This window comes from Ambystoma mexicanum, chromosome 1q (genome assembly GCF_040938575.1).
Source record: "Ambystoma mexicanum isolate Mex_15411 chromosome 1q, UKY_AmexF1_1, whole genome shotgun sequence".
In the NCBI taxonomy this organism is placed as follows: domain Eukaryota; kingdom Metazoa; phylum Chordata; class Amphibia; order Caudata; family Ambystomatidae; genus Ambystoma; species Ambystoma mexicanum.
The window spans coordinates 854,286,784-854,309,505 of NC_090922.1; positions in this window are offsets into that span (position 1 = coordinate 854,286,784).

Genomic DNA, 22,722 nt, shown 5'->3' on the forward strand with positions numbered 1-22,722 from the left:
CTTAAACTCGATGGTAAAGGCATTGAGGATGTAAGACAACAGGAAGATCAAGACGAGCAAGATAAAAAAGATGAGGAAAGAGAAGAACGATTGAAAGACGAACGAGCGAAAAGGAAGGATAGGCAAAGCAGTTATACCAAGAAGAGCAGTCAAGAAAACAAGAGAGAGCAGAAGAGCAAAGAAAACGTGATAACAGACAGAGAGCGATCAATGAGCAGGAAAGATTAGAACAAAAAAGAATAGAAGCAGAGGAACAGAAGTTAAGGGACAAGAGAATACAAAGACAAAAGGATGAAGAGATACGTAAGACAAATGAGAGAAGGGATATGAAGAAAAAAGAAGAAGATAGAGTTAGAGAGAAAGCAAGGAAACAAAGAGAATTTGACGATGATATGGAACGTAAAAGAAGGCAGACAGCATGCAATCTCGATCGCTTGGAAAAAGAGATAAGAATCCTGAGCCAGAAGTAGCATGGGAGGACATAGAGGAATTCTTCCCAGAATACGAGTCATTGCCAGGCCTGTCAAAAGTAAATCTAGAAGACTAGTTTGAATCTAGGAGTATTGGGAAGCGATCAATAAAGTATATCATGAATTAAAGGGGAAGGGAAAAAATGATCGACTCAAAAGCACTCAGTTGTATGACATAGAGGGAGCCTCATGTAGTAGGAGCTGTCTCTAAATATGACGAGGAGAGAAGTTGCACGAGATGGGCACAGAAAATGTCAGATGAAGACAGAGGCACCTTCCATGGGGAAGAAAGAGGGACTGTATGCGGTCCTGAGGGATGTTTTTCAATGGAGAAAGAAGTCAGGTGGTCAGATTTAAATGCACCTGTAACTAGGACGTCAGAACCATTGACACAGTCAGACCAACCTAAAAGGCAACTCCATGGTGAGAGGGGGAGTCACCGCCTTATGTGAGCAGATTAAGATTGTTACCAGGAAGAAGGTGATGTAATATTGTCCCTGCAGTGGACAGACAAATGATGAGAGATGAGAATGAGTTTGGGGCATCACAGTTTCCCTTGTTAGAGAAAGGTGGGGTCAGACCACAGTATATACCATGGCCCCAGATGGACAAGGATAATTTAAGGTGTAAACTCCTGACTTTAACTTTAACTTCTGGCGCTGGGACGTGGATACATGAGTTAGAGAAAATGATGGGAGGAACCACATTGGCTATAGGGGACATTAAGGGTCTCTTAATTGCCATACTTGGTGAGAGAGCTGATGACGTGTGGATAAGGGCAGGATACCCTGATGTGACTACAGTCAACACTGCTCATGATGGAGCACCATTCAATAACTGTAGGGTGACAGTCTGGAAAGTGCTGAGAGTACTGTACCTGGACACGTCTGTTATGGGAGCTATAATGATGAAAAAGATACAGGACGGAGATGATCCACTTGTTTACATTCAGAATTTTCAAGAGGCATGGAGCCTGACATGGAGCCTGGAGACACGCGAGGCTTGGGGAAAATCTATACCTGTGTTTTATCATATATTGTGCCAAGGGCTAACAGACCCTGTACAGAAGCAGCTCAAGAAGTTAGTAGGTATAGAGGCAAAACGGTGGCAGTTTGATCAGAGTAACAATGGGTTTATTCCGAGTGGAAGGGGTGGATTTCGAGGAAAAGGTTTTCAGAATAATCAAGGAAATTGGCAGAATAATCAGGGAAGCTGCCAGAACAATCAAGGTGGGTTTCTAAATATGCAAAATGATGGTCAAAACATGCAGGATGGGCAGATTAGTTGGCCCCCTATATGTTGGACATGTGGGATGACAGGGCATTTTGCTCGTATGTGTAGAAGTCAAGGGTTTGTGCAAAACAAGCCATTTTTAAGAGGGGGGGTGAAGACGAAAAATGGGAGTGTCCCTTCCCTCAAGCCACGCCTAAACTTTGGAAGATGATGTCATGGCTAAAGAACAACCGGCCACATGAGTTCGCACCTCTGCCCTTTGCCCCGAATGTCAACACACACCGTGACCATGCTCCACCTGCGAAACCAGACTGCATCCTGCACAAGATACGCGGTGAGAACTAAGACGGAACTGGGAACGATCGCATGGACCAGCTCGACTAAATGCTTTGCAACCTAAGCTGCCATCACTAGAGATGACATGATGACATAGCCACGACAGACAGAAAACACATGTGCTGTCGCACACCTGGAACATTCACACATCGATCCACATGAAGAACACGTTCAGTGCTATGATTAGTGGACCACACACACTCACAGACGTGCATCATTATCATTTTCCACATAGGCCAGCAACCACATCGCAGAAACGCAAGACGCCACAAGAGTTTGTGTATATGCTTGCAGAGGTTTCATGCTACTAACCCTGAGGACAAGACCCTATAAATGGACCGATGCACAAGGAACCACACTACGCACCACGCCTCCTTGCCCTATGGACATTATGCCACGACATACAGCCCTAGCCGAAGTAGGCCTCAGAACAGAGCCGGAAGGCCAGAAGCAGCTCATAGAAACTACGGAGCTACAAGGTGCTGAGCATGCGGAACAGCCCCTGGCTGGAGCCACCGCAGCCAAGGTTGCGATGTTGCAATCCACATTCCGCACTCTCCAAGCCAAGGTGACACCCGCCGCTGCTGTGACTATCCGAAGCAAAATACAAATTAAACCCCTGTAATTCTGTCTCAACCATGGTCTCCCAACACGTGACCAGGCCGACCTGGTACAATGCCAATTCCCAAAGACTGAAGAAGCACTGGTGTCCCATGCCTGGGACCCCTCTTGCAACAAAATCATAACAACTCAGACACAGGCGGCGATGGGAAGGAGCACTCTAATCGCAGTAGCAGAACTTGTCCATGGTTTCTCACTGTCACATAGTCATATATTGTTGCCAGCACCAGGTATATCGCGGGTTGGGAACGACGATGGTCCCAGGCTTGGGGGCTCGCTGATTACCAATCAGGACACGGGGGCTAACCACTGATGACAATACCACATAACCAATCACTAACTTTCTCCATGTATCATTATCATTTTCAGAGTAACAATTCCTAGGGACGAACCAAGCGTACCAACTGACCTCTGATTCACCAATAACCCGTTTCACTATATGGTCCTATACTGAACCTACCACTCGGGGAACCAACCTGGAGTGGTGATAGGTTTGGGGATGAGCTTTTGCAGATCATCACACAGATAGAAAAGGGGCCTGCGAGCTCGACTCGGATGAGAAGTTGCCTGGAACCTATGCTCCATGAATTTTTCCCTGCTTGTTACTTCTAATAAACAGCAGTAACTAATTGCTATTGTGTGGCCCCTCTACTTCTTTGAGACGCGGAAGGAATTAGGGCCTTCAAAGAGCTGGAGGTCCGCGGACCCCGGGTATGGCTCTGCTGACCACCAGAAATTACCCAAACAGGGGACTACAAACCCACCTTCATATTCGCAGCAGCATGGTGATGGGTTTGCTCAGAATCAAACGATGCAGCAGCAAGCACTGAGAATGCAGCAAGGCTTGCAGACACAGCAGATAGCAGTGGCTCCGCCACAAGGGCAGTCACATCATGCGCCCTTGCAGATCCAACAGAGCACGAGTACCTTTCACGGGTTACGGAATGAGGCTGTACCCGCAATATGACAGCTCACTGGGAGACTGGATGTGTTCTGTACTATCTGTGAAGCCGAATCCTCACGAGGAACCAAGGGTAGACGTCAATATAGGAGGCAAGAGTTTTTCGTTTTTAGTAGACACGGGTGTAACACACTCATGTATACGAGAAGGAATGTTTTTAATGTCTAGCACTGCCATTAATACTCAAGGTTTTTCAGGAGCTAAAAGTAGAGCTCCTTTTACTGAAGAATTACCAGTATCTATAGGAGAATGTGACATAAAGGTGCCTTTGCTATACTCGAGGCAGACACTTGTCAATATATTGGGTCAAGATTTAATGACAAAGTTGAATGTGACAATCTCGTTTACCGATGAGGGCATAGTATGCTCAACACCAGGAATTACATTACTTAAACGTGTGCAAAATTATTAGGACATTTACAGGACAAATATCCATGCGAGCAATACCTTTAGAACCAGACGTTCTTTATTATGGAATATGCATTTTATTGATATATCTGCCAGGGCTAGAGGGCAGAGCAATGAAAATACGTGACAAATTTTAGTTTAGGCCAAAAATACCTATCCGAGAAGAGGAAGGACAGGTTTTTCCCTTAACATTGCAAGCAGCCATAGTGCGAGGTGAAATGGCTTTGCTTGCTGGGAATGATGACGAAGGCAGACAATGGTGTGCAATAATTGCTGTTGGGGAAGGTTACAGATTAACTGACGTCACTGATGATGATCTATTCGGTGATCATCCATCAAATGACAAAGTGATATTTGGCATGAACATTACTTATTGGGTGAAAGCAATCAACCCAGAGGTGCCTCAGAAAATTATGACAGCACAACAACGTCCTGAGTATTTTGATGAAGACATGGCAAAAGTACCAGCTTCATTATGGACTACAGGTCCCTATGACGTAGGCCTGTTGAAGGGGGTCGCAGAAGTGAAGATTGAATTGAAATCAGGAGCAATTTTACCTTGAGCACGACAGTATCCCATGTCTCAAGATGCAGACAAAGGTATTTTTAAGACGATTTCTGCCATGATGGACCAGAGTATCTTAGTGACGTCAGAGTCACTGTATAATACTGCTGTGTATCCTATCAAGAATTCTAAGGGGGGGTCTTGGAGACTAATTCAAGATCTTAGGCCGATAAACCAAATTGTAGAAGCTGAGATCCCTCTAGTTCCTAACCCGTCTGCAATTCTACGTAATATACCTGTTGAAGCACGATATTTCACTGTGATTGATTTGAAAAATGCTTTTTTCTCAATCCCATTGCACAAAGACTCACAAGATCTGACATCATTCACATTCAGACAAACACATCTGAAAAGTACTCGTTTGCATCAGGGGTATTGTGAGTCTCCATCGATTTTCAATAGAGTCCTGCATATAGACTTGAGCAATATTGATTTAGAAAGCGTTGTCTTGCAATATGTTGACAACATTTTGGTTTGCAGCACTTCAGAGGAAGAGTGCAGACGTGATTTTGTTCAGCTGATGATTATATTTGCTGACATAGGAGATAAGGTTGACAAAGAGTTACAGTTCTGTCAACAAGAAGTGTTGTACATTGGCCAATTGATTTCACACGAAGGAAAGAAAGTTACTCCTGAGAGGGCTGAGGCTATTTTGAAAACTGCAAAATCACACATGATAAAGCACATGCAGAGATTTTTGGGATTATGCAATTATGTCAGAGCATGGGTCTTTGACTACAGCTCATATATAAGGCCTTTATTGCAGGCTTTAAAGAAGGCACAGGCAACACAGGAAAAAATGGTGTGGATTGAGGAAATGGAAGAAGGGTTTGAAGAGCTGAAAAAAGCTATTTGCACGGCTCCAATTATGCAGAGGTATTCTTTTTATTCTCACATACAGATGGCACTGTTATGACAGAAGTACTCACACAGAGAACCAGGTTGGGGTACAAGCCCCTTGCATATTACAGTTGGAGTCTGGACCCAGTAATGAGGGGTCAATTCCAGTGTGAACAATCGCTGGCAGCCGCCGCTTTCGCCATAGATCAAGCTGCAAGCATAGTGATGGGCTGCTCCATGACGTTATTTGTAGAGAATGCATTATTTGCCATTCTAGAGAAACCAAAAGGAACGTTGACTTCTCAAAGGGATTCTGCCTACGAGGTAGGCATATCAAATCCAGTGATTAAAATAGTATGATGCAGAGTTTGTATCTGAACCACTGGCAGAGGATGAGCATGCGCATGATTGTTCGAACTATGAAGAGTTCTATGGCGAAATTCCAAGAGTAAAAGAAAATGCCTTGCAAGGTGGAGAAATTGTTTTTGTTGACAGTTCCTCAAGAATCGATCAAAATGATGGACAGAGATATACGGATGCCACTGTGGTAAAACACACAGCCAATGGGGAGTTTCAGACATTGGTAAGTGCACGACTCCCATCTCACTATTCAGCACAGGCTGCCGAATTAGTGGCGCTGATTGTTGTGCTCTAGAATCATGCAGACCAGGAAATAACAGTGTACAGCGATTCCGCCTATGTGACGTCCATGGTGCACGCAGAGTTAGCACGTTGGATAAGGATGGGCTACCTCTGAGTGGATGGCATGCTAGTGCAGCACGCTGCCTTATTGGACAGGCTTATGGAGGCACTGCAACTCCCAGTGGCCATCGCAGTTGTTAAATGCGCAGCTAACACTAAAAGGGCAGATTTTATCTCATGTGAAAACCAAGCCACAGACAATGAGACAAAACTTGTTGCATGTTCAGAAAATGTAATGACTTTTGAAACACCTGATGTAGAAGAGAAAATGGTTGTGTTGATGAATGTGGTTACAGTGATTTGTCAAAAACACAGCTTATGGAGGTTCAGGGGGAAACACCTCAAGATGAGAAAGATTTATGGACACAAATGGGGGTGTTCTTTAAACCCCTCTGAAGCATTGTGGAGACAAGACAGCGCTGGTGAACTGGTGATGCCTGTAGCCTTATTGAGGGTGGCGCTGGAACAGCTACACTACCCTGCGCACACAACTAGGGAGAACCTTGTAGCAATGATTGCTGAAGATTGTTTTTTGCCAAATCTGTTAGAGCATGTTGCATTTTTTATGACAAAATGTATAGTCTGTAAAAAATTCACGGCTGGGCATACACTGCGTACATTTAGGGGGGTTATTCCGAGATCCACTGGCCCCTTTCAGCATTTACACATCGGCTATGTCAATATGATACAAGTATGTAATGGATATAGATACATGATTTTTGTAGTGTGTCCCTTTTCACAGTGGATTGAAGCAGGTCCCTGTACACACCCAGATTCCACCTGTACAGCTACATTTTTAGTGTGGGACATGTTTTCCAGATGGGGATTATGTGAAGTATTGAGGTCAGATAATAGCCCACATTTTGTGAATCAAACATTTGAGCAGATCAGCTTGTTGCTTGGTATAAAGCACATGTTTTCTTCAGCTCATCATCCACAAGGAAATGGGATAAGTGAGAGGCTCAATGGCCTGCTAAAAGAAAGAATAGCCAAATTGAAACTTACCTTGAAAAAAGGGTGATTGCATTGCCTACCACTGGCATTATATGCTTTGAGGATCCAACCAGGTTCTGACCACCATCTCACGACTCATGAGATAGTCACTGGGAGGCGAATGAGAACACCCCTAATGCCTCCATCCAGAGTTAGAAGTGATGCTCAGCCAACTGAGGATTTGCTAGGAATGGAAATACGTGACTATCTGAACTTTATGACTGCCAGTATTTCTGTCCTTTCAGGACAGCTGCAGCGTCAAGGGTGCAGGGCAGTACAGAACACAGGTCAACAAGTGAATCTTAAGAATTTCGTGTTCCCCAACTATTCCCCAGAGATGCGTTCCTAATACGCAACCACATGAGGAAAAAGTGGGACGTACCCCATTTCAACTGTCTGTTCATTGTGGAAGACGTTACGTCATCTGCTGTCAAAGTGCAGGGCAGGTGTGCTTGGATGTTTCTAGGTGATGTTAATATCTGTAGTGAGGCACAGAGCAGCTGTTAAGGAAAAAGTAGTCATGGTTATGGTAGTGAAATAAGGATTTAATAATTTATCCGAGAATGCAATAAATGGAGATTCAAGGAAGTGCACCACAGGAAGAGCAGGAATTGTGGAAGCAAAGGGGGTGTTCTTTATCCCCCACTGAGGCATTATGGTGACAGGACAGCACTGGAAAGCAGGTGATGCCAGTAGCCATGTTAAGGGTAGCGCTTTACACGTTGAATTTTATGTAGTAAACTGCATCGTGTGTCAAAAGTTTACCGCTGGGCATACACTGTGAACAATTAGAGGAGTAATTCCTTGACCAAATGGTCCTTTTCAGCATTTACATATTGACTATGTTGACATGCTGCAAGTATGCAGTGGATTTAGGTATCTCATAGTGGTGGTGTGTCCCTTCTCTAGGTGGATCAAAGCAGGTCCATGTAAACACCCGGATAACACTCACACAGTGAAGTTTTAGTATGTGAAGTCTTTCTAAGATGGGGAGTGTGTGAAGTGCTGAGATCCGATAATGGGCCACATTTTGTCAATGAAGTATTCAAACAGATAGGATTATTGTTAAATATTAAGCACAAGTTTTCTTCTGCTTATCATTCACAAGCGAATGAGATATGTGAGAGACTCAATGGCCTCCTTAAAGAAAGGATTGCCAAACTCAAGCTGACACTGAAAAATGGTGGGCTATATTGCCTGCCCATAGCTTTATATACCCTAAGGAATCAGCCTGGGTCGGACCATCACCTCACAACCCACAAACTAGTGACAGGAAGACACATGAGAATGCCTTTAACCACTCCATCAAGGGGTAGAAGTTATGCCCAGAGTACTGCAAAAATGTTAGAAAATGAATTACGTGATTATTTGGCATGCATGACCGCTAGTATATCTCTCATTTCAGATCAACTCAAGCACCAGGGGGGTCGGTATCAGAACACAGATGAAAACCATTCAGCAACTAGATCTTCTGAACTTTTATCAGCACCAAGACTCTGCTGGTAATACCATGTTGATTAAAAACTTCACTAGGAAGTGGCACGAGCCAAGGTTTGATGGCCCATATGTAGTAGAGAACATTACTCCCTCAGCAGTAAAAGTTCAAGGCAGATGAGCGTGGATCCACCTAAACAACGTCAACCTCTACACCGGCAACGTTGCAGCACCCCAGCCATCGATCCTGAAGCAAGATAAGAAGAAGAATTTCAGCATGTGCAGACACGATCCATGACTAACAAGAAGGACGATACCTCTGCAAACTGACTAATAAATGCAGATTTGCATTTGGACTGTGGCTCCCCTTGAACACTCCTTATAGATATTATAGAAGGTGTGCAACTCTTTTGCTTGAGCCACAGGGATCTTTTGAAAATGAACTTTAGAGAAATGCTGATATTTCACGATTATGCCTAAACGACAACATTTGGTTAAGAATTGGAAACGTGAACAGTACCCTGATTTGTTTTTTACTGAATATTTGTTTGTCTGACCCTGGAAAGTGATGTGCATTGTATCGTGCTTGCTATTTTTGTGTTTATTCTTCGAGCTTATCAGGTCCTTGTTAGAAGAGATGTGGACATCCATACTTTTCTACAGGATCCTAAGAATGGCTCTGTAAACAGAAGGCTGCTTCTAGCAATAGTAGAGGAACTACTGCAAATGCCTAATATATTACAGTTACCCGAGTAAAGTGTTTTTCCCTTCCTTAAATTGCAGCAAACATTAGAAATGTTGAAGATAACACAATTTCAGATAATGAGCAAGCTCAAGAAGGTCCAGAGTGGCATAACTGGTGGGGAGTATTATGTTGGTTTGCGATATACATTTGCACATTTATGCTTTGTGTCCTTCTGTTTCTTATGATTCATCTTTTTTATACTTTTGATCCAAAAAAAGCAGAAGTCCTTTGATTCTCCCCACCCCAGGAACTCTTGTAGAATTGTCCATTACAAATGAGCCAACACCACTTGTGTTTTCTCCCCAGCATAGAGCTGCTTTAGAGTTGTTTCCATGGGCTGCAAATATTTTACTAAAGAGGCACGGGAGAAGTGCAGAGGAAGACAATAATGGGTTAAACACTTATCTAGATAGTGCAGCACATTTGGGTCACAACATGTGGTACCAGCATATGAAAAAGGTAGGAGAGAGAATGTCTAAGGAGAGTTGCTATGTCTGTGCTCTCATACCTTATGCCATGAATGCTGCCCAAACATTCATTTCCAGAGAAATTCCAGAATACGATGCTCGATGCCTTGTCGCCTTGCTGCATGTATGACTCGAGGACAATTCCAAGGAAATTGGGCCACTCTGCGATGGAGGTGCAGTGGGTTGTTTCCATTCCAGGATGATTATATCAAGACTTCACAAATGGAAAATGAGCCTGCATCAAGAGCAAGATGGTCACATACTCTAGGGCAGGACAATATGAGAAAGAAATGAAGAGACTGGACTGTCCTGATAGAGTAAAAACAGTGTGGGTCCCTGGATGCTGGAAAAGAACACAGATGCTAGCCTATGGACGAGTAAAGACAAAGAAGGGATGGAAAGACGGATTGATGCCCTGTGCAGCTCATCTATTAAAGTCAGTATACGTGCGAGAAGTACAAAAGGTGAATGATGATTGTTTAAAGTCATGGGCCGAACATGCCAAATGGCTGACATGGGTCGTAGATGAATCAGGCCCATGATTGTGATTCCTCCGACGAATGCAACACTGTGCTTTCAAAGAGAGGGAAAGAAGCATGTGGTAACTAAAGTAGGTTGTAAAACTACAGTTGATGTCTCCAAAATGGGAGAAGGGACAGCCATCCTGATGGATTGATATTGGGCTTGTGGGTTCAGAGCCTACATGAAGCTGCCCAAGGATTGGGGAGGAACGTGTTCCTTAGTACTTATTCATGTTCCAGCATTAGTGATTCCTCAAAGTGACCTGAACATTGGTAAATTTCCGAAGGCGGATGCCCATTTGAGGCAGAGAAATGTTCACAAATTCCTCAATCGAACAAGGAGGGAGAATTATATTTCAGCAAAATCAATTGGAGCCCTTGATGCTATTCCTTATGAGCATAGGCTATTCAGCAAAACTGCTTCAATTTTCACGATTATTTTTATGCCAGGGATCCAGACAATGGCGAATGCAAAGTAGTTACATATCACTCACTGGGAGTTCCTGCAGACAATCAACAGCACTATAAAGGGATTCAGTGCTATCAGGGAAGAACGGAGGGCCATAAGTTCAATGACCCTTCAGAACAGATATGTTCTTGATATGATACACACCAGGGCCTTCATTCTGACTACATCTTCTCTCTTCAACTACTTCTGCTCCTTTCTCATGACTTACTCAAAACATAACATTAGGCCTCATTACGAGGTCGGTGATAACCCACCGGTGCGACCGGTGGGTTGCCATCAACCCTGTAACACCAGATCCGCTGCCTGGCTTCCCAATGCCACCGGGACATTAGAAGTCCCTGTGGAGCGGGAAGTTAGGCGGCAGATCTTGTAAGTCCCAATTCCCGTGGAGTCCCATAGGAGTTGCTGCCAGTGCCTGTGGTTCCATGGCAACTCTGCCCACCGGGGCCACTGCGCCTGGCAGGGTGAGACCTGCCAGGCGCAGCTGCCCCGGCAGGCGGACTCGTAGTGTGGCGGTCCGGAAACAAGGGTACCAGTAAATTTACCAGCACCCTTATTTCCTTACCACCACATTTGTAATGAGGCCTATTGTGTACTATTTTAAACACAGGGCCTATAATACAATGACCTATCTAATGCCTCTGCAACTGCAACATTAATACATTTGTTGCTCTTTCTGTGTTGCGCTTAGTTCTGTGTCAAAACTAAATGCAAGTGCCGTGCACAATTGTAACTGCTCCCACTGTCCCACTTACTAATAGGTCTTTTTTTACCTGAACCTTTTTGTTTGGCTGGAACACAGTACACTCATCCCAACAGTTTCTGGATTCCCCTTATAAGCAGCCTTAACAGGAAAAGATGGAGGGAATTGTATAAAAAGGGGGCCTGCACCCAAAATGCAGAGGAAGTAAAAAGCAGATTGCAGTAGTAGTAGCTGAGGAGAGAAAATAAGTGATTGTTGGGGGGGCTGCTCCAGGTCATCGGGCAGCCCCATACTAATGTCGGGGAGCACCCGACACGACCCACAGGGGCGGCGATCACGCCGCGGACACAAGGGGTGGGGGTCACCCCACCCGCTCCGGATCACTGGAGCGACACACACCCAGGCCGGGGTCGCCATCCCAGCCCGCCTCACATGGCTGGGGGAGACACAAGGACGGCGTTGCCCAGCAGGGGCACTGTCCGGACAGCGTTGCCCGGCAGGGGCACCGTCCGGACGGCGTTGCCCGGCAGGGGCACCGTCCGGACGGCGTTGCCCGGCAGGGGCACCGTCCTCAAGCTGGGCCCCGTCCTTGGGCCCAGCGCCTGCAGCGCAGCACCAGCAGGGTGCTCCAAGAATGACGCTGGAGTCCGTTTCTGTCTTGACTGACGAGCCGGAAGCAGCTCGTCCCTTTTATTAACGTGGTCACATGGGAAGTGTGACCACAACACCCACTGTGACCACAACACACACTGGAGGATACCCAGCAGGGGTGACATGCAACACTCCTCCTTTTCCATAACGACAAAACAAAAACCCCAACAATCCCAACACAACCACAACTACTATTATCCAAACCACTCAGCTAATTGTCACACCCTTTATTAACATGGGTGAGTGGTTCTATCATCACACAATACTAAAACTACTGGCACCATTTGAGGCATGCAGCGTGTTTAAAGGTGCACCATACTATACTTCCCACCCAGCAAACCAGCTCACACCAGTCTGTCTCTGCAGGCCCGGAGTGTTCATCAAGGACATTGGTGATGACGTCCATCTTCTGCACCTCCGTATCTGGACACCGTCTGTGTCCCCCCTCACGTTCACCAGAGTCAAAAGGGGCCGGCAAAGCCGCACCTGGGGAGGCCCAGGGGCCACATCGGCCAAGTCCACAGTCTTTGAGGGGGGCACCACCGATGGAGAACCGGCACCAGGGCAGTATGGCAGTAGACCCCTCACCACACTTCCTCTCCCTCATGGGGGCAGGTGATAGGCAAACACTAGTGGTAGGGTGCATTTGGAGAGGGGCTGCAGGGCCTCTCCTCTGCCCGCTCTTCAGAGTGATCCTACAATGACCTTGCGGGCCCAGTTGGTGGTGGGCCCGCCTCATGTCTCCTCTTGTGGCGATGCTCGCCGTCCCTCCCCTCCGCGGGTCGTGGGTGGGGAGGGGCAGCGACTCCATTGTTCCTTTTGCAAACCCTGTTGGTTTTGGGCCTGCATCATCGTTTTTTTTGTTTTTTTTTTCCTTCCTCTTCCAAAGAGCAGCACAACACTTTTTAATTAACTCCCCACCGCCTCCACTTGTGTTGCTGATCTGCTCCATGATGGAGCACACCAGTACTCACCGCTGGATAGCCCAGTCTTGCGGGGCCAGCGCAGTTCTCATTGTGGTGGGGCCGCCACACCATGCCTGAGGTGGAGCCTGTCACCTTCCTCTTTTGGATTGTGCACACGAGGGTGCCTGGCAGGAGTGGCGCACCTCATCGTCCAGTATACACTTTTTTGTTTTGGGTGCCGCGGCAGGCCCGGACTCTTGATGGGGCTGGGCCGGCAAATGTTCCATTTTGCAATTTTTTTTTTTTTGCTGAAAATTGCTGCTCCTCCCCCTCTCAACCCGTGGGTGGGGGAGGGCAGGCAGCTCACCCTTCTCCGCGGCAGATGCCGCTTCATATCCTCTTTGCGGGGGTCCGCCCCTCCTTTCCTCTCGTTGTGGCTGAGGGAGCACTCCCGCGGCCGATACCGCTTATCCATTTCCATGCGGCCGAGGCCGCTTCCGAGACTCCACTGCGGCTGATGCTGCGTGCCCCAGCCGCTCCATGTTGTGCGGCCTCCGGGTGGGGAGCAGCAGCTTACCCCCCTCCCAAAGCGGCAGATGCCGCTTTCCTCAACGGGGGGCGGGCAACTCACCTCCCTCCGACGGGAGGGGGTACCAGCTTCCCGATGTGGCGGCTGACGCCGCAGGGCAATCTCTTCTTCCTCCCACGACAGCGGGGCAGGGTGCCTCAGGGTGGGCACCAGAACCTTCTTCCACTTGCGGCCGACGCCGCACATCTTTCTCTCCCCTCCCATGTTGCGGCAGAGTCTGCATCCAAGGTGGGGGAGGGGCGCAGCCACCCATGCGGTCGACGCCGCGGACTTCCTCCGTCTCCCTCAGGAGATGGGCGGGCAGCTCGCCCACCATGTTACCTTCGCGGGCCCAGTTGGAATTGGGCCCGCCACCGCACATCTTCTTTGGGGCACACAGGGATCCCATCCTCGTCACCATTGTTGGGGGGGGCTGCTCCGGGTCACTGGGCAGCCCCATACTCATGTCGGGGAGAACCCGACGCGACCCACAGGGGCGGCGATCATGCCGCGGACACAGGGGTGGGGGTCACCCCACCCGCTCCGGATCACCGGAGCGACACACACATGGCCGGGGGGACCCAGCTCACCGAGGCCCCATCTCTGGGGGCATCCAGGCCGGGGTCGCCACCCCAGCCCGCCTCACATGGCTGGGGGACACACAAGGACGGCGTTGCCCGGCAGGGGCAACGTACGGACGGCATTGCGCGGCAGGGGCACCATCCTCAAGCTGGGCCCCGTCCTTGGGCCCAGCGCCTGCAGCGCAGCACCAGCAGGGTGCTCCAAGAACGACGCTGGAGTCAGTTTCCGTCTTGACTGACGAGCCGGAAGCAGTTCGTCCCTTTTATTAACGTGGTCACATGGGAAGCCATGTGACCACAACACACACTGGAGGATACCATGTCCCCCCGGCAGGGGTGACATGCAACAGTGATGAATGCCAGAGTTGGTTAATAGTATGGCACTTAACAACAAAGGTGGTGGTCATGTCAGAGGCAAAATAATAGAGAAAGCAGGTGCCCCTTCAGAGTGGGTAGTAAAACTAAGTAAGATTCAGCAGGCAATTAGCAGGTAAATAACGAATGATGAAACCTAGACGTAACTTGTAATTACCTTCATATGGAACACGTTTGGTGCACAGAATCACCTTGGGTTGTGAACTGGGGGCTACAGTCATACGCTCATTTAAAACATTGTGCTCCGACAGTAGGCACCCATCTGCCCTGTACATGCTTTCCTAGTGTGTTTCCATCCTGCAAACTCCCTTCCCCAAGAGCATGCAGATACGAAAACAAAACTAAAAAGAGACAATGTGGCTTCATTACTGTCTAGCTTGTCTTTTCCAGACCATATTTTTGAACTGAAATACAGATTTGCTTCTCATCACTTCACAGGGAACTGCCAAAATGCTAAACTTAAATATCAGTGGCCCTACCAATGACGTTACATGCTATCGTGCCCAATTGCCTGCACATAGGTTTCCTCATGGTTTTGTAATTGTTTCAAAAATAACTCAGACTTGTGCCAAGTAGCTGTGATCACAGTTCAACATATGTTCTGAGAGGACCATGTTACCTTTCTAGGTTGGACGCACATCTGAGTGTTGTGTAAAGAGGCCTGGTAATCGATGAGTAGCTAATGAATGATAATTGCAATTGAGGGGTACCGCCCTGACGGTGCTGCCTCCTAGAATGCTTATACGGTGAACACCAAGGAATTTCGAAGAGGCCTAACGTCGCAAATTACAGTAGTGTCGGTATCGCTTTCCACCGTCGGGAGGGGGATACTCGATTAACTGAAATGCCAGAGCAGTAAGGTAACCAACACCACATGAGATAAAGACAACAGCTGCACAGAAGACCAGGTGGTGGGGACAGGGTAAAATTATAGGATTGGGCGGGGAAAGTCACCAAACATGGGTTGGAGTGGGTGAGTGAGAAACTGTGTTTGGTACACTCACTGGACAGACAAAACTTAAAATCAGTCTCTGCAGAACACAAAGAAATTACCTGGCACACATAAAGGAATTTTGCAGTACCCTGAAAGGAGGGTTGTTTGTGTCCACACCCCACAGTAGGACAAGGAAGGATGCTGCTGACATTTGACCTAAAGGTGCACAAATCACCCAAATCCTTCTGTCCCTGCAGGTTGAGAATTTCTCTTGACTCTCCTCTACAGCGTTAGTTCCACAAAACTACTTTGTGACAGTGTCAGTGCTTGCAGCTCTGATGGAAAAACTAAGCTGGATTCCTGCTGGATTCCCCTTCAAAACAAGCCCACAACAAGCTGGTTCCAAACCAAATCGGCTGAAGAATGAAATGCACAACTAAAACACTGTGAATAGGTCCCAAAAGTAAGAAACATAAGACATTAAAGTAAACATAAAAAGAGAGTTCCAAGATGTAGCTTATTAGAACAAAAAAAGCTTTCATTATTATTGCCTTTTTATGACAATGAGTATCTCTTTGTGTAATTTCCTATATGTATGGGATTTGTAAAAGCTCTTTGTTGGATTTTATTGCCTTTGGCTTCTCTGGTCGGTCTCCCAGCTGGTACTTGGCGAGTCACTATCCCCTGATCCTTGGCTCCACAAATCTGTCACTCCTCTGGTCCTTGGCTCCCTTGCACAGCTGTCAGGTAGCCTCATGTCATGAATGACACGGTGAGCCAGTCCAAGCATTTCCTGTTGATGTCTGGGACTGGTATTTTTGTTCTTTCCATTATAAGCAAGAGTTTACAAGTACCATCATGCAGAGTGAAATTCCAGTACTCGCTTATGGTGTGAGGGATGACATGGGCCCGCTTGGCAGCTATGCCCTTGTGAGTTGCTGCTGTGGTCCATCATTCTTTTGGTACTTTTCTCCCCAGGAGTAACTCTCCTCTTGGCGGTCAACTCCATTATCCTTGGTTCCCAGACAAGTCAATTGTAGTATACTGTCGTACAGGATGGAATGGAATGCAGTATGAGAATGGGAATGGATGTTAGATCGAGAATGTGAACTGAGGCTGAGAGACGTTGTGAGATTGCCACTGAGAGGTATTGAACTCCTCTGCTGCTGCTGGGCTTAAATGTATTGAGCTTAGATGAATAAATAACCTTATGAAACACATAATGTGTGAAGAACATCACTACAATGTTGGTGACAAGATGCCCCACAGGAGGCATCTATTTTTTATCAATATTGTGCATCCTTTTAAATATTCTCGCTTACTCCTTTTTTGGTCCCTGTTATACGCTCACTATTTATTCTTGTACTTCTGCTTCTTCACTTTCTATGCTGTGTGCTTTGCTCATTTCTGTTATCTTCATAATCTGCACACTCTGTACTCCCATAGGCTATGCAAACATCTGTCAGGTGCACCCAATACCTTAGGCCCTGTACCTTTACTGCTGTTGGTGTGCAGTATATTACCGTATATGGACCATGGAACCTTGGCACATTCCATCGTCGCACAAAACTTCTCACATATACCATGTCACGTGTCATCAACTGGCAGTCTGGGCTATCTGTGGCTGGGGTGGTTGTATCTGTGGCATTTTCCTGTGTAAAGGGTGGCGCTATTTGCTTGGCTATTGTTCGTGCAGCTCTTGTCAAGTTCCTAAGATTCTCATGGAATTCTTCTCCTAGGACTGGTGGGCATCTGATTGGCTGCTCAGGGGTGAATGGGCTGTATGCATCCTTCTACCTGTCACAATTTCATGGGGTGACAGGTGGTGGTGCTTGCTAGGCTGGTTCCTCATTTCAAAAGGTGCCAAAGGTAAACAATATACCCAGTTTTTCTTAAGTGTATGACACAGTTTTGACAATCTACCCTTGAACAATCTGTTCATCTTCTCAACAACCCCATTTGATTGCGGATGATAAATCGTCCAGAGTTTATGGATTATTCCTAGCATTGCAGTGATGTGCTTGAACATGTCATTCACAAAGTGCATCCCGTTGTCGGAACGTATGACATCACAAATGCCCCAGAGGGGGAACACTTCCTTGACCAAGAACTTGGCGGCACACCGTGCGTCTGGATGAGCGCAGGGGCCTGCTACCACCCACCGGCAAAAGGGGCATACCACAACAGTCAAATATCTGGCTCCATTACATCTCTCTCCCATATCTGCATAATCTATATGCAGTTCTCTAAATGGGCCTTCAGGCTTTGGCAATGTTCATCTGAGTGTTTGTAACATCATGCCAGAGTTGTATGTCTGGCAGGTGGTACATTCTATTATTAACTTTGTCACCTGTTCCTTTAGTCCTGGGGCGAACCAATTTTCCTGTATGTCTGCGATAATGTGCTGTTTAGCATTGTGGGCTGGGAAGTGCAATTGTTTGAATGCTACCTCTAGCAATTTTGCTGGCATCACTACCTTACCAGTATTATCCTGTCTCCATAATAGATCAGTGGGTGACTGGCTACACCCCCTTTTTACCCATGTCTCCTTCTCCTCGTTGGGTGCAGCTTGCTGAAGCTCAATGATTTGAGAGACTGGTAATGAGTTGAATCCTTCTGGCTGTATCTCCTCTACCACCTTTTCACTATATACTCACCTGTTGCAGGTTTTGATAAATAGGAGGCTTCCTGGCATCAGCGTCCACTGCTGCGTTTCCCAGTGAGATGATGTCATCACCCCGTGTGTGGGCCTGGCATTTCACGACTGCTACAAGTGTGGGTACTCTCAAGAGTCACTTAACTCCCCTAATAATGCTGCATGCTGGACTGGGGACCCGTCTGCCCTTCAGAAGCCTCTCCTCCCCCACCGTGCTAGTCCTCCCTGTACTGTTGTTGCCATATATGCAGAATCTGTATAGATGATAACTGCACACTCCTTTACAGTATGTAGTGCGTCTATGAGCGCTATTAGTTCTGCTGCCTGGGCTGAAAAGTGAAATGGTAACCTTTTCTGTACAATCACCTCAGATTCTCCATCTTCTACCCGTACTACCGCAGCTCCTACGTGCTTTTCTCCTGTGTCACAATCTATAGAGGCAGACCCATCTACGAAGTCAATTTCCCCTTCTAACAATGCATTTTCATGTGCCTTGGGCGTATCATCCTCATCCCCTGTGTATGTAGCGCAGTTGTGCTGCTGCATGTCCTACTGTGCATGCTTTTGTAATGAATGTGGCTGAGTTTACACTTTTGCACCACACAATGTGAATGTTCGCGCTCGATATGATCAACTCATATGCTGTAGCCCTTTGGGTGGTCAGTGTGCTTTTTGATCTTTCTAGGATGGCAAAAAGAGAGTGTTCTACGAATAACATGATGGAGCATCCCATCACGATGGTAGAACTTTTTTCGATTGCGAATGCGATGGCCGCGAATGCCTGTTCACAGGCGAAGTGTCCTTGCATTACTGCAGCTAGTGTTCCACTGTAGAACGCCAGGGGCTTGTGACCCAGGGATGTTTTTTGTGTCAATACAGCTGTCATGAGGGTGCCATTGCAATGTGAGAACAAATAGAATTCCCGCTCATAATTTGGGGTCGCGAGAACTGGGGCAGTGGATATCTGTTCTTTGAGTGTGTTAAAAGCTGTGTGTATTTCTTGTGTCCATTGTACTTTGGTGTTTTCTCGCTGTGCTTCCTTGAGTGCTTGCAGCAAGGGTTTTGAGTATGCTGCATAATCTAGTATCCACGCTCGGCAATAATTACACATGCCAAGAAACTTATGCATCTCCTTTACTGTGTTGGGCTCTTTTACCGCTTTTATTGCTGCTGCTCTGTCAGGTATTATTCTCTTACCATCTTTGGATATCAGCTGCCCTAAATACTGCACTTCTGTCAAGCAGTATTGCATTTTTTGTCTGTCTACCTTGTATCCTTTCTGTGCTAGATGTGTTAACAGGGTAATGGAATCCTCTCTACACTCCTTATCCTCTTTACCGCAGAACAGCAAATCGTCAACGTACTGAATTATTGGACTCGATGTATGTATGTTTCTAAGACCTTCATGCAATACTCTTTTGAAAATACTGGAGCTTTCACAGTACCCTTGGGGCAATCTGCAGTGCTCATATCTCTTCCCCCCTAGCGTGAATGCTGTCAGGTACCATGACCCTTGGTCGAGTGGAATTGAGAAGAAGGCATTTTTTTAGGTCTACTACTGTGAAATGTGTGGCCTCTGTTGGGATGCTACATAGGATTGAGGCAGGATTTGGAACGAGAGGTAACTTTCTGTACTATGTCATTGAGGGGGCGTAGATCCTGGATCATCCTCCACGCCACTCCCTTTGCTTTCTTGATCGGGTAAATGCAAGTGTTGCAGGGTGAGTTAGATGGTGCTATTATTCCCTGTGTCATTAGTGCATATATAGTGTCTTTTATTCCCTCCTCAGCTTCTTTGAATATGGGGTATTGTTTCACTCGGGGCAGTATGGCTCCAGGCTTGAGTTTTAGCCTGACAGGTATCACTTCATGCAGCAATCCGACATCATGTGGGCCTGTGGTCCATAACTGCTGTGGTAATTGGAACATGTCCTTCTCGAAATATGCTGGCGGAGCTTTGATTACTGCTGCGAGGGGTAGTGGCACCTCTCTTCTTTGAATCATTACATCACAGGGCATTGCAATCTCCACTATTTCTCCATCATCTTCTGTGTCATTAAAAAGTTCCTTGCCTGTCAGGTTTCGCAAAGGCCTTATTGGCGTCGATGCACAGCACCGTTCTCCACTGGCATACCTGCATGTCCATTGCTATTACTGCTATTCTTTGTGGTGACACTTGTAGTGCATGTATGTCCAGGGATACTATAGATCCTGGCACTATTTCTGGGTCTGCGATTGGGCGGAAAATGAATTCTGAAGGCACTCTCCATCTTTTACTCTTCAATTTGGGCACTAACTTCGCTAGAATCCTCAATCCTTGTATGAACCTGTCTGGATTTACAGGTATGCCACGTGTTTGCGGGAAGTTTGCTTGAGTGTGTATGGCTAACATGGCACGAATTGCACATATCAACACACTTAGGGGATACCACTACATCTCTTGCAAACTCCATTTTTCCCTGGGGTCCTGATGAAGGCAGCACAATTGATGTTCGGCCGAAACGTCCTTTGCTTCTCTCCACGTCATCGAGCTATGCTACATGATTTAATAATGCAATTGAGGACGTAGGGATGTGTGTTTTTTGGTCAAGTGTAAATCACTTCGCCATGTTGAAGTAATTTTAGAATCTGTATAAGGTGACACTGCTCTCTGTGACTTGTTAGCTAGATAGGGTCAGGAAGACAGCATGTGTGCCTGGTCTCCCCATCTTAGAGAAGTGTGGCTGTGTCACCTTGAACTTTTATGAATTAATCATAATAATGTTATTAGATGCATATTTAAATTCTCCTCATCAATATATGTTTGTATGTGGTTTGTTTTACTCTGTGAAACGTAGGACTCATGCCTGAGCAATAATAGTACGAGTTAAGACTGGGTCACTAAATTGGTATTTGCTTTTGAATGGTCCATCCGGGGGACTCCCCTAAGTGTGTTGATCCTGTTACTCATTTGTCCCCTGTATGCCTTTGAGTACTCATCCCTTGTGTGGCACGAATTGCACATATGCCTGGTGTAGAGCACACTATTCCTTTGTCAGTGAAGGATATGGTCATGTTGAGTTTGCTGAGAAGATCTCTCCCCGGCAAATTAATAGGTGACTCTTCGTAATACAGCAGGGGGGCTCTCACAGTGTTTCCCCCCACCATTATATCTAGTTCTTCAGTGGATGGAACCTAGACCACTGCTCCGAGAATCCTTGCATTTCTAAAGTCTGATTAGAAAGTGAAAACCTGCCTTCTTTGAGGCATGATTTTTTTGCTCCTGAATCCACCAAAACAAATTGTTTGTTTCCAATTGCTGCTCCTACCAGTGGTTCCTCTGCTGCGGTAAGGGTCGTTGACAGTACTGGACACGCAAGTGCTCCCTGTGGGCTCTCCTATGCTGAATGCCACGGGAGTTCATCAACATCAAAAATATTTCCTGTTAACATTGCTGTCCCTCTACACAGTGTAGGTGCTCCATTTGCAGTGGTGGCATAAGTGTTATTGCGCATGGGGGCAATGTTTTCTTGAGACTGGGGATCTGGGGATGTGTTTTGTGGGGGCATTTGGTGCTCATTCATGTACCTAGGGTCAGGCTGGCTATCTCTTCTATTACCACCAACCTGTAATCCGTAGGGGCTCCCCAAGTGTGGGCGTCCATTCTGTTGTTCATTTAAATATGAGTTATTGGGTCTACTTTGGCATTCTCTCATAAAATGTTCTCACCTCCGCAACTCCAACACTGTCCTTGTCCTCCTCCTCGAGGCCCTCCGCACCCCGCACCCCCTCCTCTCGACCCTCTAAATCCTTCTCTATTGCCCCGCCACCTCTCAATGGCCACTGTGGTCCCTCATATTGATTTTCCCTTGACAATGGATCCTGGCCGTTACCTGTCCAGCTTGCCGCCATTTGCATTGGTATTCCCATCTGTCTGTCATCCTCCTCCTGCTCCCTTACTGCAGTGCTGGTTGCTGCTACTGCACTGACCTTCAATAGTTTGCTTTGTACTAATTTAACCTCATCTGTCAACCACTGCTGTGCTATCGCCTTTTCCTTCTCTTTGATCCTTTTACACTGGTGCAATATTATGCTTTTAATTTCAGGCCTTCCCTTGGCTTCTGTCCCAGCTATTTTATCAAGGGCCTTCTGCACTTCCTTTGGGAGTTCTCTTTTTATAAAATAAAACAGGGAAGTTGATTGGTCCCAGGCCATGTCCGTTTCCGCTCTCCACATGTCCTGCACCGGAAGAATGAAAGACATTGGGCCTCATTACACGGATGGCGGTAAGGATTTACCGTTACTGGTAAATCCTTACCGCCTTACTACGAGGTCCCTTTGCGGGTTGGGGGATTTAACGCCTGCTTTTTGCAGGCATTAAAAACCAACCCGCAAAGGGACCCAGGGAACTAATTATGGTACCGCAATTAGCGCCTTCCCCATTCCCATTATGCCCTATGGGGCAAAAATGGGAATGGGGAAGGGCAATGGTGGAAGGGGGAATTACCGCCCCGCCAACCTTGGAATGGGGCGGTAATTCCCCTTTCCGCCAAGGCGGTGCCGGTATTTTACCGGCATGAACCATGGCGCTAATAGCGCCATGGT